This window comes from Rutidosis leptorrhynchoides, chromosome 2 (assembly GCF_046630445.1).
Source record: "Rutidosis leptorrhynchoides isolate AG116_Rl617_1_P2 chromosome 2, CSIRO_AGI_Rlap_v1, whole genome shotgun sequence".
In the NCBI taxonomy this organism is placed as follows: Eukaryota; Viridiplantae; Streptophyta; class Magnoliopsida; order Asterales; family Asteraceae; genus Rutidosis; species Rutidosis leptorrhynchoides.
In genome coordinates, this window is record NC_092334.1 from 158,196,066 (window position 1) to 158,211,086 (window position 15,021).

Sequence of the window (15,021 nt, forward strand, 5' to 3'; positions counted from 1 at the left end):
GCGACAATGTTGGCTAGATGTCTTGATCGAGTTATATGTGGTGAACGTATGAAAGGTGGTGAACGTTTTGCTCGGTGCATTCACTGAATATCCTATTAGTCATAAAAGATAAAAATTATATAAGTTATCAAATTAATAGACTTTTTTGATTTTGCCCATGTTTCGAATAGCCAAAAGATGCAGCAGGTAGCCAGGACCCTTTAAATCAGAAGCCCACAACTCGCCACTAACAAATCCAACTATTACTATGAACCAGAAAATTTGGATGTCTATCAATTTAACCGCTTAAAATAATTTTTCATCGAAATTTTGAAGAAAAAATCTATGTCCTAAATACTAGAGCGTCGAGAAATAAGAAAGAAAAAGAGTGCGTCGAAAAACGTCGAAAAAAAATAAAAATCGAAAAATAAAAATAAGAAAGAAAAACGTCGAAACTTAAAAGTCTAAAAACTAAATCTAAAAAGTTGCGCCTAAAGGTATTAAAGCTTAAAAGGAAATCTATATCCAAAATGACAATAACTTAAAAGGCACTAAAATATATAAACGGCATCGCAAAATTCTAAAGCGCCTAAATCTTAATTCTAAAGAAAAAGCACTTAAGGGATTTTACGGCAAAGCCTAAAATTCTAGAAATATAAAAATAACTACGGCAAAATACTAAATTTAAAACTAATTACGAACGATAGATATATAAATTACAAATTAAACTAATAAAAAGATACAAAGTATAAAAATAAAACTTAAATTATAAAAATACAATTTTTATAAAAATATTATTTTTATATTATTTATTTTATAAAATTATTAATTTTTATATATTAATAAAACTAATTATAACTTAAAAATACAAAATAAATAAAACTAAAACTAATTAATATAATAATTAACCCTAATTAGGGTTTAATAATAATAATAATTAAAATTATTAACCCTAATCCGTACCAGCACAGGGATCAGACCTGTCAGACAGGCTCATGCGATCGCATGAGTTCTACGTTTATGGGCCATGCGATCGTATGGATTCGGATACCAGGCCAAATTTGGGCTGCTACAATACGGCCCGAATTCTATTATTTATTTATATTTTTTTTTCTGTCTTTAATTTTAATTTTATAGAAAATATTTATAGAACATTTATATAAAATATAATAAACTTATATTTTAAAATCTTAAAAATAAAAGTACTTTTTAATTTTATATATAAAGTCTTAAATATATATATATATATATATATATATATATATATATATATATATATATATATATATATATATATATATATATATATATATATATATATATATATTTATATATATAACAATTTTTATAAATACAAAATATTTTTACGAAATACGAAATAATATATTTTTACAAAAATATAGTTTATAAAAATATAGCGTTTTGCTTCGGCGTCCACGGCAGCGGCGCCAAAAACTTGATGTTAAAGCAGAGGGTAACGAAATAGTTATATTTTTACTACAAAATACTATTAAATATTACACAAGTTTTATTATTTATTTAGATTGGGATATACCTAAATATTGCTACAACACTTATAAGCAGTGTACCTAATCGTAGAGTAGTGTAGTTTTTAGTAAGTCCAGTTCGTTTCACAGGGAGCTAGCTGAGTTTAACACTATATATTTTTTAAACTATATTTGTATAAATATATATATATATATATATATATATATATATATATATATATATATATATATATATATATATATATATATATATATATATATATATATTAGTAATATAGTAGTATTATTATTATAAAAAGGGGTTTTTACCGTTTAATGACCGGTTTGTCGATTTTATATTTTAAGCGTAAAGATAATTGATGATAATATAAATGACAGAATTTAAATTGCGATAAAGTAAATTGCAGTAATTAAAATGACAGTAAATAAAGGTACGATGAAATATGAAATAAAAGTATTATGCTTATTTAAACTTCCGTAATTATGATGTTTGACATTTTGATTTTAATTTATTACCCTGGGTTAATTGTCCTTTGTCCTGGATTATTTGATACCTATTTGGTTTTTGTCCATAATAGTCCATCGATCATAATTATAAAATGCTTGTCAAATTAACCTTATTCCTGAAGTTAAATATTCCAACTAATTAGGGATTCGAACTGTAACAAGGTTTTAATACTTTGTTTAATGATTACACCAGGTTATTGACTGCGTGTAATCCAAGATTTTATTACTTTGTTAACAATTACACCAATTATCCTTGTATGTAATCCACCCCTGTTTTAATGAGAAATGAATATTAATTTACCCACTTGATCAGAATGAATAATCAATTACCCAACCCAAATAATTAATTAAATGATTGTAAACGATGTCGTATAAACGTCACTAAATAGGACATTCGTAATCAATTTAATAATTATTAGTTTAACTAATTTAAAGATAGGTTCGACAGGATCCAATGAGTTGTCGCTCAATTAGACAATATCCCCTATCTATTAATAGTCATAGTCCAATGTCCACAAGTGTCGGTCTTTTGTCCAAACCCAAATTATGGTACAAAATCCAATAACCCCGTCTTAATATTTAGTCTAACATCACGATTACTTCGGCTCAAATAAGCATAATAATAACTTAGTTACGATACATTAATTTAAAAAGGAAGAACATAGCTTACAGTGGTATTTAATCGCGTAGCGTTACCCGGATAGAGTTTCGACTTTAAAACCCGTAAAACATTCGTTACAATAACACAATTATTATTATTAATCTTAAATTAAACTTAATTATAATTATAAATATAAATATAAATACATATAGAGAGATTGAGGTTGGAAAAGGTGTAAACAACTCGTAGAAAACTGGCCAATTTATAGAAGAATTTGTGATCCTAAAGCCCATGCACTTGCATGAGATTTCAGTGTATTTCCCATGCACTCGCATGGGCTCATGCAAGTGCATGGGATTTTAGTGCATTTCTCATGCACTCGCATGGCCAGGCTGTACTCAGATATTTTGCAATTCAAACGTGGGCTGCTGAGTTTATTTAATATATAATATAATATATATAATTTTATATAATTATATATATATTATATTATATTTTTGTGCATAGTAGACTTATAATTTTAGCTCCGTTGAGTTGTACATTGATGCTCGGTTTATGCCTCGGTTCTGGATTTTCGAACGCCTTTTCGTATGCTTAGATATCTTGTACTTTGCGTTTCGCAACTTGTACACTTGTAATTTTTAGACGTTGATCATCAATAAATTGAACCACTTGGATTGTAACTTGTACGTTTGAGCATTTTGGACGTTTGCGTCTTCAAATCTTCGTTTTCTTCTTTTGTCTTCGCACTTATTTAATATAAACGATTATTACATAAAAATAGAACAATAGTAACTAAAAGCTTTACATATTAGAAGGATATTGATACTAAATATATGTTCATTTAGAGCACTATCAGATAAGGTATAAGATATGCATGTCGTTGGAAAGCTAGCAAAAAATTAAGAACTTTTCATTTAGATATCGAATGGTTTCGATGAACGGATTAGAAGTTATAGTTAATTGAACTTTTGTATTATTATTAAAAATGATTATTATTATCGTCGTTATTATCGTCGTTATAGTTTTTATCTAATTATTATTATTATTATTATTATTATTATTATTATTATTATTATTATTATTATTATTATTATTATTATTATTATTATTATTATTATTGTTATTATTATCATTAAAATAGTTATTAGTATTATCATCATAATATTTATTATCATTAATATTATTATAATTAAAACTAATATTAGTAACACCTAATTATTATGATTACTATTATTACCATTAATATGAACGCGATATAAAAGACGATTACAAACTATTGACAAATTGATTAGGAAATAATGAGTATGGGTATCATGATGAAATTTAAAATATGGTAAGATATTGATTTAGATAAAATTATCGTTTTTTCATTATTTTTATCACTATTATTATTAAAAGTATTATTAATATTAAAAATATCATTTTTACAAAAATTATTATTTTTAATAGGAAATTCATTGTTAATATAAAATTTCATTATTATTATTAATAAGAATTATCATTTTATCATAATACCATTTTTCGTAAATATAAATATTGTTGTTAGTAGAATAATAATAATTAGTATTACAAAATAATACAACTTTTACTTACTATTATTATTATCGATATTATTTTATCAAATAAATATATAATATAAAGATATTTTACTATGTGTAATATAATTACATTAATACTACCTATCATATTATTTTTATGATATTAAATGAACTTTATAAATTTTATTACTTAAGATATATAAAAGTATATTTTTATTATATAAATTTTAATAATAAATGAGTAATATTATTTACTCTAATAAAATCTTTTAAAAATATTTAAAAATATAAAATGACGATATTTAAACTATATAATAATCATGTATAAATTTTGGAAATCATTTTTGAGTCAAATTGACTTTTGTTGACTTTTGCATATTAGTCTCGAGCATTAGGATTGTGATACACTACATTTTGACTTAAATTGTTAGACAGATATTGACCAACATATAAATATATATATATATATATATATATATATATATATATATATATATATATATATATATATATAATTAATATAGGTTCGTGAATCCGAGGCCAACCTTGCACTTGTTCAATGACGTCATATTTATTTTTATTACGAAATACAGTATAGTGAGTTTCATTACTCCCTTTTTAAATGCTTTTGCAATATATATTTTTGGGACTGAGAATACATGCGCTTTTATAAATGTTTGATGAAATAGACACAAGTAATTGAAACTACATTCTATGGTTGAAAGATCGAAGCCGAATATGCCCATTTTGCTTGGTAACCTAAGAATTAGTAAACCAGTCTACTAATTGACGCGAATCCTAAAGATAGATCTATTGGGCCCAACAAACCCCATCCGTTGTAGCGAACGCTTTAGTACTTCGAAATTTATATCATGTTCGATGGATGTCCCGGAATGATGGGGATATTCTTATATGCATCTTGTTAATGTCAGTTACCAGGTGTTCAATCCATATGAATGATTTTTGCATGCTATTTATGAGAAATGGAAATGAAATTCTTGTGGTCTATTAACAAGATGTAAATGAATGATTTTGATAAACTAATGAACTCACCAACCTTTAGGTTGACACTTTTAAGCATGTTTATTTTCAGGTATGAAAGAAATCTTCCGATGTGCATTTGTTCATTTTAAGGATATTATTTGAAGTCATTCATGGCATATTTCGAAAGACGTTGCATTCGAGTCATTGAGTTCATCAAGATTATTATTAAGTCAATTTATAGTTGGATAGTGGATATTATGAAATGGTATGCATGCCAGTCAATTGTCGATGTAAAGAAAGTTTAACTTTTAAAAACGAATGCAATATTTGTAAAATGTATCATATAGAGGTCAAATACCTCGCGATGTAATCAACTATTCTGAATCGTTTATAATGTATATGAACGGGTCCTTTCAGTTGGTATCAGAGCGGTGGTCTTAGCTAACCAGATCTGCATTAGTGTGTCTAACTGATAAGTTATTAGGATGCATTAGTGAGTCTGGACTTCGACCGCGTCTGCATGTCAAAAGTTTTTCTTATCATTTTGTGTCAAAAATTACCTACTTATCATCCTTAGGAAATTACCTACTTATCATTCTTAGTCTAGACACATCTTACTGCATTGATTGCATGAATAGTGTATAGACAAAATTCATATCTTAGCATATATGCTAAATCATATCTTATCATATCTAGTACTGTAAACTTTGCTTGACATATTCCGTAAATTCCTCCGTAACCTACGAAATCTTTTACTCTATATATATAGATATTCTATGTAAGTAGAATATCATCCGATAGCCAGAAATCACTTCATATCGAAAAATCCTTTACTCGATCGTACGAAATGGAATTCGTCATTAGTTCAAGTCCCTCAGATTCCGAAATGGAATCCCACTCAAGCTCCGAAAGTAGTGTGACCGGAATGGATCAACCAATCAGTCATCATCTATTCTAGATGAATTGGGGATGTATTCATAGCCTCCACAATAATTGGAGATAAGGAGAAGGTGATCCATTCCATCCACCACATTGCCCTCTTGGCAAAAAACCGGAAGCACTTACCGGCGAACCTGTCCGAAACACCATTTTCTCTCTCATTTTCAGAGTATCTTGTCACGATTATATACTATACCAAATTCTAGATTATATTTAACCGCTCGTCCGAACCGACAATCACCCCGGTGTAATAGAAGAAGTCAACAAGCTTCGCGCTCGGGTAGTGGCTTTGGAGAATATGGTGCAAAGGTTACAAACACCAGCAGCAGCACCAGCAGCATAACCAGTACCACCATCAGCAACGACAACAGAACCATTACCACCACCAACAACATCCACATCCCATGCTTCAATTCATAAAATGTTCCACGAGCATCAACATCATACTAATCATAAATACCAAGGAGTACCAACAACAATAACCGATGAAGTATTGATTCATAACTTCATTAGAGAAATGTTATGCGGCGATTATGTAATCTCTAGAGTCTTAGAGATTATCAATTCTAACCCTAACCAGAAAAAAGATGAGTGAACCAAAATGATAGAAGGAAGAGTAGAAACCCTGACAAGAATGATGCGTGTTTCACAAGCTAGACTTGTTTTACCAATAGCATCAATAGTACCCTTAACATCACCAGCGCCGTCAGTGCCATCAGCATCATCAGAATCAGCAGCACCTATAACATCACAAGCTCCGCCAGTTCAAGAATCACCGTGGACATCATTACGAATCAATAACGCGTATATTGTAACAACAAGTTATGAAGTATTAACTCATTCCCTCTGAAGAAATTATATGTATATTTTATATATATATATAAATTTTGAGATCAAAATAAATCTTTCTGTACTAAGCTATTATGTATGGATCTTAGCTACTCGGTTAATTCATATTACAAATATGCAATAATGTACGTCCTTCATCCGCAACTTAACCATCGTTAACTACAATCTCTGTCTCAATTCAATAAATTCCAATTCATAATAAATCAAGTGTATTATTCAAATATATATTTGATTTTAAACTTTCATCATCGATGTACTCGAAACTTTTTAAATAAAATCATTCGTACATTGCGAAGTTCACAAGAATTTCACAAAAACCAACATCATGCATCAACAAATAACGAAGTATTGATTCACAATTCCAATATCATTGAAGAAATACTCATGTAATTTCTAAAGTTTTAGGGATTACTCAATTCTAGTTTCAACCGTAAATCAATGAGTTTAATTTAATATTAACTCATTAAATCTATGTTACATCTAAAGGAAATATACACATATATATTTTCCTAAAGACTGTAATAAAAATTCGTTTGTATAAAATATTAATTGTGAAATTTTTTTTTTAACGGGTAGGTAATGTAGTGACCCGGAAATTTCCGATCAAATTTAAACTTTAATCTTTATATATTCCCGACACGATAAGCAAAGTCTGTAATATTAAGTCTTGAAAATTTTGAAACTATATTCATGTAATCAAATACCTTTTGACTATGCTCGACGATTCACGAACAGTTATGTGTATATAGATATATATACTATATATAGTTATAGTAATATTATTATTACTTTCAATATTAACCTCTACATTAGTATTATTATGAAAATGGATATGAATTTGAATTGTTATATTATGATTACTAATATTATTGTAATTAGTATTATTAGTATCAGTAATAATATTATTATTATCATTTTTATAATTACTTTATTTCTTATTAATATTAATATAATTTTGATGAAGTTATTACTAATGTTATTATTAATTCTATTATTATTATTATTATTAACATCCTTATTATAATTGTTAATAAAGTTATAATATTAATATTATAAAAGTTGATAAAATATATTTGTATAAACAGATAAATATAACTACAATTATATAAAAGCAACTATATAACTATAGTATAGATTTATAAATAGATATAAAATCGGGATATTTATATATTCAGATAATTAGGTACGATTATAATTGAGATCCTTGTGTTGACTTACAGAATGCAGATTTATTTATGTAAATATATATATAAAAAAATATATAAAAATAAATATGATAAAATACAGAAAAGATTAGGAGTAGAGTCCAAAATATGTTGAATGTAACTATCACTTTTATTTCTTTTTTGATTCACCTGCTACATGAATTTGTACCTCATGTCTGCCATATCTAAAAATCGATTTCAATTTCTCAATGCCAACAAAAATCGATCACATCATTATCAATAATTACAATTAGTTGATTTCCATAGTTATATACTGCTATCTCCTACTACAATGATCTGTTGACATCACGGATCAAACCACGATCTCAAATCAAAAACAAACAACTGCAACTTTCTTCATCTCTCTTCTATCTCTCTCTTTCTCTTCACACATATCTCTTTCTCATCGATGAATCATACACCACCATCCACACCATTGAATCTATTACTTATGTTATTGGTGTTTCTGTTCCAACTGTAACCGAGACGCGAAACACAGCCAATACAACCGCCACGTTTACTACTAACACTTCTGTTTCCTGTTGGAAGTCACCACAACCCCCACAAGTAAGTATCACTGCTACTTTCTTTCGTATCTATCATCTGTTTCGATTTGAACCAAGAAGTCACCATGAACCGACACCGTGATCACCAACACCAAACCATCGAACTGTCACCACCTTAACACTCATCGAAAAACCACCTTCCATCTTCGTTTCAAATGATCAACTATAAACCGTCACCTCAAGAGCCACCTTCGGGTCACACGTAACACCACCCATAAACTGCTTCAACCACCTTCAACTCTCTCTCACATCCCTCTCTCTTCCATTTCTCTCTTCTATTCTTGAGCAAAGAACAACCTTTGAACTATCATCATCGAACCACCACCTTTCTCCTATTTCAGCTGCTATTTTTGTTATGCAAGACCAACACCTTCGACCACAACCCTATAAACACCACTCTTATTTAAACTATCAATACTTATTACCGTACTTGTTACTTGATCACCTCAAATCACAATACACAACCACCATCGAAACCCATTACCACGGCACCCCTTGAACAACCCAAACCACCACGAAACTCTACAACCTCCAGCTAATTAAAAGTATACGAGGCATTTCTTAATTATTTTGTGGCCAAACAATGTGGGAGTCAAAAGGGAAAGTTTAGTTTTATTTTATGATACGTGGTGATGATAATTAGGGATATATATAACTCGTTTTTTTATCATCAAATGGAGAGTTTTGGCCAACAGCTAGCACACAACATCCACTTGAACATGGGCCCTTCCCTCCACTTGAAACCTTCTCAAAATGCCATCATTATCTAACGCAATCAACGACTGATATTTCATGTACTAGCCGACACATATCTAACCCACCTGTTATTAGTAGAATGTACTCCGTAATTGTTATTGCTGAGAAGTGGCAGACGACACAACCCCACGTCACTGTTGTGATATTTGAAACCATTAAGATATATAAATTAGCATGATGAGAAATCGAACGATAAAGATGATGATCCGTTTGTTTATTGTTCTGTGTACCATCGAACCCCACCTTCCACTAAACCCTTGTTCCTTTTAATTTAAAACATGTTATTCGTGTAATCTGTCGAGCCGTATTTTTTCCTTTGGATTTTCGATTTGAGCTATGTTGATTAAATTGATTTGGGCTGAGATCCAAGGGTCTGTTGGGCCGTAATATATGTTTGGGCCTGGTTAATGAGTTATTTAAGTAGAACGAGAGAAAAGGAAACAGACTAGTATCGGTTTATATATAGCTGAGTGGTAATTAGATCAGAAAAACAAACTGGCACGATTGGTTAAGGTTGTTTTGTAGCAACGGGAGGTCTCGGGTTCAAGCCCCGTCACGGGCATTTTTTTTTCGGGAAGCCATTTAAAGGTAGTTTCCATTTTTTATTATTATTATTATTTTGATTATTATTATCATCATTTTTATTATTATTATATTTGAAATTATTATTATTAGAATTATAATTATTATTATCATTATAAGATAAATATAATTATTAGTAACATTATTATTAATAATATTATTATTATCAAGTAGTATTATTATCATTGTTATTATTACTAATACTAATATATGAAATACTATTATTATTATTACTTTAATATTCTTATATGACTACTAATATCAATAAATTTATGGTATCATTAATATGGTTAGGACTACTATTATTATTATACGGAAAGTAGTACAAGCTATTATTAGTTTCATTTATAAACATTAGTATTAATATTAATAACCTATTTATAACTAATATTATTATTACTAAATTTTTCTTTTAAAAACTGTTATCATTATTATTATGGTTATAAATACTATTATTACTAATATCATTATTTTTATCATTAGTAAGATCATAAACACTATTAACATTATCAGTAATAATAAAGTATTATCAATATTATCAATTTTACCATGTCAAATATTATAAAAGTATTATTATAATTACTAGTTTTAATAACCAAATGTATATACATAAAAATATAATTGATATACATAACTTAGCTATATTACTACTTTTATTTATTTTAAATATACAAAATAAATACATTTAAGTAAATAATAAAATATATATATAAATAAGTAATATAAAAATTACATCACTAAAAATAATATATATATATAATTGTACAATTACCATTATATGTGTTAATATATATATAAATGATATAGGTTCGTGAATCCGAGGCCAACCCTACATTTGTTAAATGTCGTCATATGTATTTTTACTACAAAATACAATACGGTGAGTTTCATTATTCCCTTTTTAAATGCTTTCGCAATATATATTTTTGGGACTGAGAATACATGCGCTGCTTTTATAAATGCTTTACGAAATAGACACAAGTGATCAAAACTACATTCTATGGTTGGATTATCAAATCGAATATCACCCTATATAGTCTGGTAATCTAAGAATTAGGGAACAGAAACCCTAGTTGACGCGAATCCTAAAGATAGATCTATCGGGCCCAACAAGCCCCATCCAAAGTATCGGATGCTTTAGTACTTCGAAATTTATATCATGTCCGAAGGAGGATCCCGGAATGATGGGGATATTCTTATGCATATTGTGAATGTCGGTTACCAGGTGTTCAATCCATATGAATGATATTTTTGTCTCTATGCATGGAACGTATGTTTATGAGAAATGGAAATATGAAATCTTGTGGTCTATTAAAATTATGAAATGATTATTTATGATAAACTAACGAACTCACCAACCTTTTGGTTGACACTTGAAAGCATGTTTATTCTCAGGTATGAAAGAAACGTTCCGCTGTGCATTTGCTCATTTTAAAGACAGTATTTGGAGTCGATCATCGCAATGAAACCAGTTGTTGGTGACTTCGTCCAGATGGTTTAGGACGGGTCCTTTCAGGTAATACCCGAGAGATATATAAATTCACAATTAATATGTTACATTCTTCAAATCTGATTAAGCAAATCATCAACTATACTCACTACTTTCACAACAATACACCCTCTTTTATAGAAATCAAAACAACCATTCTCATCCAAAATTGATTACGAATTCTGATTTTTGACAAATCAAAATCCAATTCGAGATATAACCGGTATTATCATTTTTAGATTCCTACATCTTTCAAAGCTATACTTTGACTTCAAAACTGTGTTAGAACATCATATGTATATTAACGATTACAATCTGTGTTCAAACCCTTCAAAATTTCTAAAGACACTTCAAATAATGAACAATCGAGATGATGATCCAACCATATATTACCCACAGTTATATACCTGAAAATCTCTCGAAACCAAAGTCATAGTTTAACACGTATCCGCGTCAAATCCTTTGGCATTTATTAGCAAAAATGACTTTTCAATTCCTTACCAAAGTAGTCAGTTTTGTCACAGCTCCAGTAAGTCAACCTCGACTTTTCAGTTGAAACAATCTTATTATAACCTCGATATACACATTGCCCTTTCATCATCGTTACCGGGGAACCGTTTCAGCAGTAAATTTACCAACAACTTCATTGATCTTTAAGCCTCTCCGAAAAATCACTATACCTATTCATTGGAAACCCCATAAATTACTCATCCGCATCTTGTAACAAGAATTTTCATACCAATTATTGAGAATCAGCAATCAGTATTTTGAAATCTCGCAGCATGTCTGCATCAACAGTTATATAACGTCTACCTTCAAGATTTACATACCTCGAATGTGAAGTTTCTGAAAAACATCCTAAACTGCGAACTAGTTCTCGAAATGTTGATGAAGCAACAAAAATTGTAAACGACCTCAACAGTAAAAAGTTTGATGATAAAGAATAGTGTGTTGGTAAAGCTCAGAAAAAGGGAAGATTTGGAATTGGAAAACGAATTGAGCAAAGTATGAAGGAGGCTGTGGACAAATCACAAAGACAAAATCTACCTTTAAAGAATCCAAATGATTCAATATCTGCTGAAGTCATTAAAGAATACCTTACTCCTAACTTTAAACCCCTGTGGATAATATTTTTCATCATCCTCTGATATTAGAAATTCTAAGATATCATCGTATCTTTCATTATAAATATGCTCTATAGTTCTAAAGATATTCCCATAATTACTCTTATCTGAAATCATTTACCTCTTCGCGCTATCTGTGTTACATCATAAAATAAACTATTTTAGTTTCTAAATTCTGAAACATTCGAGTTTAAAATAAGAATGTTTTGAAGTAGTGTTGGGAACTGAAGCATGAGTTAGTATAATATAATGACACTTGATCAACGTGATTATATTACAGTAGGTCATGCTGAGTTTCTAAATGGAACATGATGATTCACAGATCATAACGTCATCATGTGCCATGTTACACGACTCTTGTATTCTAATTAATCTCTAAAAATATCAAGAAAATATTTTCTTGATGATTCAGTCTTTTTTGAGGTATTCTGGTAATTTGACAAATCAAGATCGTACCATTACCATTTTCTTCTTAAAACATTAACTATGTTCATTACGAAATTCATATCTGCGAATTCTGAACCATTACGAGCGATGCTTAATTGCAAGAAGAAGAAACGAAAGGACAAAGCTCCGAAATAGAAATAGGAGTATAAATCGCAGCAAATAGAAGAGAGCATTAACTGTGAATGACAATGATTATAGAAGACAGAATAAGGGACTTTGAAATATAAGGGAAGATATAAAGCCCAACGACAACTCAGAAATTACAAACCATATATATTGATGCATATGGCAATGTAAAGATACTGGAGAACTAGAAACACTAGAAACCCAAGAGTATAGTAGAAGTAAATAGATTCTTCCGGCGGTAGATGAAAAAGAAGAATGACAGATATGAAGGTGAGGAATATATCAAGAAGTAGAACTGGATGAAGCATACTGATGAATACTTTAAAATATGAATTGAAGAGAAGGAATAGAAGGTGTGAGTTGTAAGGAAACGAAGGAGTTGGATTTATAGTGACATATTCGACAGAGCAATCAAAACAGATGATCGCATTTAAAGCGAATCCTAAATTTCTTGATTATCGAAGAAATCAAATCTTATTACGAAGATTTTCTCCAAATCCCCTGAACTCTGGAAATCAATTCTATCTACGTCAAAAGATATGACGAATCTACACTTACTCATTTCACTCATTTATGATAACTTCACTTGTACGCTTCACTTAAGCAAATTGTTTTATCCATATTACTCGTTAATGATAGAACTCTAATTTTCAGCTTGTATGAGTCATGAAAACATACTTATTGTCAGCCATGACCATCCTAATCAAATTTCGGGACGAAATTTCTTTAACGGGTAGGTACTGTGATGACCCGAAAATTTCCGAACAAATTTAAACTTTATCTTTATATGTTTTCGACACGATAAGAAAAGTCTGTAATGTTGAAATCTCAAAAACTTTGAACTGTGTTCATATATTCATTTACCCTTCGACTGCTCTCGACAATTCACGAACAATTATGTGTAAATAGATATGTATGAATATATACATTTGTGTGATTATTAAATTGAGATATATTAACGGAACATTAAACGTTTGATTAATATGAAAATAAGTTACGAAGTTTATTATATGACTTGAGAACGTTAACAAAGTATTAGATGAATAATACTTTACATGAACGTAATTATTTCAAGATATTTATCAATGGAATTAGAAGATAATATCAAATGACTGAATTATCAGATACATTGAATTATGATTTCAAGTCTCTATTGAGAGGTCCACTTTGATTTAGGAAACCTTCCTTTTTAACGGTATTCGGAATAAATGGTAAAGTAATCTTCGAGTAAGGACAAAGTATCAAGTAGCAAGAGCTAGACAGATTGATGGAAATTCCTGTTGAATTCCAATACATGTTTTACAATAATTGCCCCGTGACTTTTTATAAGATAAATTAATTAACCTTCATATTATGTAATGTGAAAGTGAAATTAGGGAATATAGGTAAATTAGAATATAGATATTGACAAGTTAAATAGATTGACATTTTACATTAAGATGATTCCTTACGTTTGATTTTCCTTTAGACTTAATCCTACGAGTCATGATTAAACTGGAAGTTAAAACCTTGAAACCTGATATGATTCATATATGATTTTATTTTCATAAACGAAAACGTCTTTTCGATATAATAGACTTTTTAAGAACATCTTATTATAACCTTTGTAATAAAATGATTTTTGAATATACAATAATTTGGTTATTAAAATGTTTTTATGAACGTTGTATATAAACGAATCATATCAATTTTAAACTTTAAAATACAAATGTTACGAAATAGTAATTCTTAATATTTAAACGATTTCTAAATGTATAAGTTTTGAATATCATTAGTTTTGAAAAACTATATATTATATTTAGTAAATAGTTCAAATCT